Source organism: Hyla sarda, unplaced genomic scaffold, assembly GCF_029499605.1.
Source record: "Hyla sarda isolate aHylSar1 unplaced genomic scaffold, aHylSar1.hap1 scaffold_2749, whole genome shotgun sequence".
In the NCBI taxonomy this organism is placed as follows: Eukaryota; Metazoa; Chordata; class Amphibia; order Anura; family Hylidae; genus Hyla; species Hyla sarda.
The window spans coordinates 25,662-31,661 of record NW_026609450.1 but is presented as its reverse complement, the minus strand read 5'-3'; the positions used below and the strand labels follow the sequence as shown (position 1 = coordinate 31,661).

Here is a 6,000-nt window from a genome sequence, read left to right as displayed (position 1 = left end):
TATTTTTGAGAACGGGGGCCGATTTCGAAGCTTGCTTCCGTCGCCCTATGCATTGACCCGATATGGCAGTATCTTCGGGTACAGTGCACCACCCCCTTACAGGGTTAAAAAGAAAGATTCCTACTTTCATTGCTACCTGCTTGCTGGCTAGCCAGCTAGCCAGCCCTGTGGGCTTGCTGCTGCTGCTGCTGCTGCTGCAGCCAAAAAACAAAAGGTGGTGCTGCTGCTGCTTCTGCTGCTTCTGCTTGTGTCTGGCCGCTGTTGGAGCGTCCAGGCACAGGACTTCTGCTGCTGCTGACTAATGGCCTCCTTAATTGGATCATTTGAGTAGCCAGCACACCTGTGCAGGTAGGGCATGACATGATAGGCAGCTGCCTTGATAGCGGGTGGGTGCTGAATGTTCCTAATTGACAAAATAAGATTAATGCTTATGAAGAAATATAAAATCTCATCCCTTCCCCAATATCGCGCCACACCCCTACCCCTTAATTCCCTGGTTGAACTTGATGGACATATGTCTTTTTTCGACCGTACTAACTATGTAACTATGTAACATAACATGGGGGGGTCTCCTGGCTGTTCACACAGGTGTGTCATTGCTGTACATTGACCATGCATTGCTTCTGTGGTATTGCAAAGGCAAAGACAAATGCTTCAGCCATCCATTGCACTAATGGATTGGTCATCAGCTGGCTGTCTATGTCCCGCATCAATATAGACCAAAGTACAGAGGGTTAGGCTATGCTATAGTGCACCTACCTGATGCATCAGAAGGTGCGAGGCCCTTGCTAAATTCTGTGCACAGACTTTGAGATCTATGCTTTAGACTGTATCTAAACCTGCTCCAACATGGACTGACATTCTGGCCTACTTTCAGCCGATGCGACTTGTCTGTCGCTGAACAGTCGCTTTTTATGTATTCAGCACCTATGTATAATGTTGTAAAAATGCTCTAGAAGCTAAAGTCGCAGAAATGTCACACATATTTGGCCTGCAACTTTCTGTGCGACAAATTCAGACAGGAAAAATCAGTATAAATCCTTAGAAAATTATCCCCAGTGTCTCCATCTGCTGGCGGTATTGAATAAGCATTGCTGCACTGATGGGGGTATGCATTAGACGAAAAAAAAGAAGAAAAAGAAGAATAATACGCCCAGAAAAGAGGCGAAAAGGAGAGAAAACGTAAAAAACGTGAAAAAAAAGTAAGAGGAAGAGAGGGAAAAAAAGGTGGAAATGGGTTTAAAAGTGATTTCGGCGGAGAAATATATATATATATATATATATATATATATATATATATATATATATATATATATACGCGCACACACACACATATATATAAACGTATTCTCCGTTGAGATATTGCAGCCGCTGCTGTGTCCAGGCCCAGGAGCCTTAGCACTGTGCTGTGATGTCACTCAATACCACTGACATCACTAGGTGTAAACAACATCTCTCCTTTGCTGTGTATGTGACTATGGAGCTGTTTGGTGATGTCGTCTATTATGGCCTTCATAGAAGCAACAGGAGATTGTTGCATCCATCTAGAACCCTCAGAACTACAGTGCTATGATGTCACTCACTTCCACAGGCCTTGCAGAGTGTAAACAACAACAACCCAGCTTTGTCGTGTATGTAACCATAGGGATTGTGATGTCACCTAGAACCTTCACAGCAGCGACAGCTTTATGAGGAGCATCAGCACTGCTCTGCCTGAGCAGAACCATCACGCCATAGGTTGTCAAATAACCCGGATTTAACCCACACAGGTAAGTCCAATGGGGTGCAGCATGTCCTCTATGCTTACAGCTTCCCGTGGGTGTTGGTTTGATACCGTTTGGGGACAGCCAAGGAGGCATCTGCAGGCAACAAAGGTAGGTGTGTGCTTGTGTGTGTGTTTCCTATGCAGATCCTAAGCCCAGTGGTCACATGCAAGTAGGAGGAGTAAGAAGGGTTCCTGGCAAATCGGGTTATGGATTGCATTTAAAAAGGCCCGTGGGAGTGCAATGGGCCCCTGTCTTGCTGCTTAGCAATAATGGTATGGGTTTAGGTTCTGCTGTGTGTACTGGTGGTTGACTGCCCCCCAGCCCAGAGTGTGCATGGAAAATTGTCTGGCAGCCTCCCTGACAGCAAGCAGTGATAGTGCCCATGAAGGGGACCTTGTTGGGCCCGCCCCTTTCACGTTATCGCTTCTCGGCCTTTTGGCTAGATCAAGTGTAGTATCTGTTCTTATCAGTTTAATATCTGATACGTCCCCTATCTGGGGACCATATATTAAATGGATTTTTGAGAACGGGGGCCGATTTCGAAGCTTGCTTCCGTCGCCCTATGCATTGACCCGATATGGCAGTATCTTCGGGTACAGTGCACCACCCCCCTTACAGGGTTAAAAAGAAAGATTCCTACTTTCATTGCTACCTGCTTGCTGGCTAGCCAGCTAGCCAGCCCTGTGGCCTTGCTGCTGCTGCTGCTGCTGCTGCAGCCAAAAAACAAAAGGTGGTGCTGCTGCTGCTTCTGCTGCTTCTGCTTGTGTCTGGCCGCTGTTGGAGCGTCCAGGCACAGGACTTCTGCTGCTGCTGACTAAATGGCCTCCTTAATTGATCATTTGAGTAGCCAGCACACCTGTGCAGGTAGGGCATGACATGATAGGCAGCTGCCTTGATAGCGGGTGGGTGCTGAATGTTCCTAATTGACAAAATAAGATTAATGCTTATGAAGAAATATAAAATCTCATCCCTTCCCCAATATCGCGCCACACCCCTACCCCTTAATTCCCTGGTTGAACTTGATGGACATATGTCTTTTTCGACCGTACTAACTATGTAACTATGTAACATAACATGGGGGGGGTCTCCTGGCTGTTCACACAGGTGTGTCATTGCTGTACATTGACCATGCATTGCTTCTGTGGTATTGCAAAGGCAAAGACAAATGCTTCCAGCCATCCATTGCACTAATGGATTGGTCATCAAGCTGGCTGTCTATGTCCCGCATCAATATAGACCAAAGTACAGAGGTTAGGCTATGCTATAGTGCACCTACCTGATGCATCAGAAGGTGCGAGGCCCTTGCTAATTCTGTGCACAGACTTTGAGATCTATGCTTTAGACTGTATCTAAACCTGCTCCAACATGGACTGACATTCTGGCCTACTTTCAGCCGATGCGACTTGTCTGTCGCTGAACAGTCGCTTTTTATGTATTCAGCACCTATGTATAATGTTGTAAAAATGCTCTAGAAGCTAAAGTCGCAGAAATGTCACACATATTGGCCTGCAACTTTCTGTGCGACAAATTCAGACAGGAAAAATCAGTATAAATCCTTAGAAAAATTATCCCCCAGTGTCTCCATCTGCTGGCGGTATTGAATAAGCATTGCTGCACTGATGGGGTATGCATTAGACGAAAAAAAGAAGAAAAAGAAGAATAATACGCCCAGAAAAGAGGCGAAAAAGGAGAAAAACGTAAAAAACGTGAAAAAAAAGTAAGAGGAAGAGAAGGGAAAAAAAGGTGAAATGGGTTTAAAGTGATTTCGGCGGAGAAATATATATATATATATATATATATATATATATATATATATATACGCGCACACACACACATATATATAAACGTATTCTCCGTTGAGATATTGCAGCCGCTGCTGTGTCCAGGGCCCAGGAGCCTTAGCACTGTGCTGTGATGTCACTCAATACCACTGACATCACTAGGTGTAAACAACATCTCTCCTTTGCTGTGTATGTGACTATGGAGCTGTTTGGTGATTCATAGAAGCAACAGGAGATTGTTGCATCCATCTAGAACCCTCAGAACTACAGTGCTATGATGTCACTCACTTCCACAGGCCTTGCAGAGTGTAAACAACAACAACCCAGCTTTGTCGTGTATGTAACCATAGGGATTGTGATGTCACCTAGAACCTTCACAGCAGCGACAGCTTTATGAGGAGCATCAGCACTGCTCTGCCTGAGCAGAACCATCACCGCCATAGGTTGTCAAATAACCCGGATTTAACCCACACAGGTAAGTCCAATGGGGTGCAGGCATGTCCTCTATGCTTACAGCTTCCCGTGGGTGTTGGTTTGATACCGTTTGGGGACAGCCAAGGAGGCATCTGCAGGCAACAAAGGTAGGTGTGTGCTTGTGTGTGTGTTTCCTATGCAGATCCTAAGCCCAGTGTCACATGCAAGTAGGAGGAGTAAGAAGGGTTCCTGGCAAATCCGGGTTATGGATTGCATTTAAAAAGGCCCCGTGGGAGTGCAATGGGCCCCTGTCTTGCTGCTTAGCAATAATGGTATGGGTTTAGGTTCTGCTGTGTGTACTGGTGGTTGACTGCCCCCCAGCCCAGAGTGTGCATGGAAAATTGTCTGGCAGCCTCCCTGACAGCAAGCAGTGATAGTGCCCATGAAGGGGACCTTGTTGGGCCCGCCCCTTTCACGGTTATCGCTTCTCGGCCTTTTGGCTAAGATCAAGTGTAGTATCTGTTCTTATCAGTTTAATATCTGATACGTCCCCTATCTGGGGACCATATATTAAATGGATTTTTGAGAACGGGGGCCGATTTCGAAGCTTGCTTCCGTCGCCCTATGCATTGACCCGATATGGCAGTATCTTCGGGTACAGTGCACCACCCCCTTACAGGGTTAAAAAGAAAGATTCCTACTTTCATTGCTACCTGCTTGCTGGCTAGCCAGCTAGCCAGCCCTGTGGGCCTTGCTGCTGCTGCTGCTGCTGCTGCAGCCAAAAAACAAAAGGTGGTGCTGCTGCTGCTTCTGCTGCTTCTGCTTGTGTCTGGCCGCTGTTGGAGCGTCCAGGCACAGGACTTCTGCTGCTGCTGACTAAATGGCCTCCTTAATTGGATCATTTGAGTAGCCAGCACACCTGTGCAGGTAGGGCATGACATGATAGGCAGCTGCCTTGATAGCGGGTGGGTGCTGAATGTTCCTAATTGACAAAATAAGATTAATGCTTATGAAGAAATATAAAATCTCATCCCTTCCCCAATATCGCGCCACACCCCTACCCCTTAATTCCCTGGTTGAACTTGATGGACATATGTCTTTTTTCGACCGTACTAACTATGTAACTATGTAACATAACATGGGGGGGTCTCCTGGCTGTTCACACAGGTGTGTCATTGCTGTACATTGACCATGCATTGCTTCTGTGGTATTGCAAAGGCAAAGACAAATGCTTCCAGCCATCCATTGCACTAATGGATTGGTCATCAGCTGGCTGTCTATGTCCCGCATCAATATAGACCAAAGTACAGAGGGTTAGGCTATGCTATAGTGCACCTACCTGATGCATCAGAAGGTGCGAGGCCCTTGCTAAATTCTGTGCACAGACTTTGAGATCTATGCTTTAGACTGTATCTAAACCTGCTCCAACATGGACTGACATTCTGGCCTACTTTCAGCCGATGCGACTTGTCTGTCGCTGAACAGTCGCTTTTTATGTATTCAGCACCTATGTATAATGTTGTAAAAATGCTCTAGAAGCTAAAGTCGCAGAAATGTCACACATATTTGGCCTGCAACTTTCTGTGCGACAAATTCAGACAGGAAAAATCAGTATAAATCCTTAGAAAATTATCCCCCAGTGTCTCCATCTGCTGGCGGTATTGAATAAGCATTGCTGCACTGATGGGGTATGCATTAGACGAAAAAAAAGAAGAAAAAGAAGAATAATACGCCCAGAAAAGAGGCGAAAAGGAGAAAAACGTAAAAAAACGTGAAAAAAAAGTAAGAGGAAGAGAAGGGAAAAAAAGGTGGAAATGGGTTTAAAAGTGATTTCGGCGGAGAAATATATATATATTATATATATATATATATATATATATATATATATACGCGCACACACACACATATATATAAACGTATTCTCCGTTGAGATATTGCAGCCGCTGCTGTGTCCAGGCCCAGGAGCCTTAGCACTGTGCTGTGATGTCACTCAATACCACTGACATCACTAGGTGTAAACAACATCTCTCCTTTGCTGT

General features: G+C 45.5%; 2 non-coding genes and 1 pseudogene across 2 annotated transcripts; all 3 read left to right on the top strand.

The window, feature by feature from the left end:
- Positions 1 to 94, top strand: LOC130325770 (U2 spliceosomal RNA; annotated as a pseudogene; the record flags this gene model as incomplete).
- A 2,091-nt stretch (positions 95 to 2,185) lies between these two features.
- Positions 2,186 to 2,375, top strand: LOC130325766 (U2 spliceosomal RNA). Its single transcript, XR_008870523.1, has one exon. It is a non-coding gene; the product is annotated as a U2 spliceosomal RNA (small nuclear RNA).
- Positions 2,376 to 4,441: 2,066 nt separating this feature from the next.
- LOC130325765 (U2 spliceosomal RNA) lies at positions 4,442 to 4,632 on the top strand. The gene has a single exon (XR_008870522.1). It is a non-coding gene; the product is annotated as a U2 spliceosomal RNA (small nuclear RNA).
- The last annotated feature ends 1,368 nt before the right edge of the window (positions 4,633 to 6,000 follow it).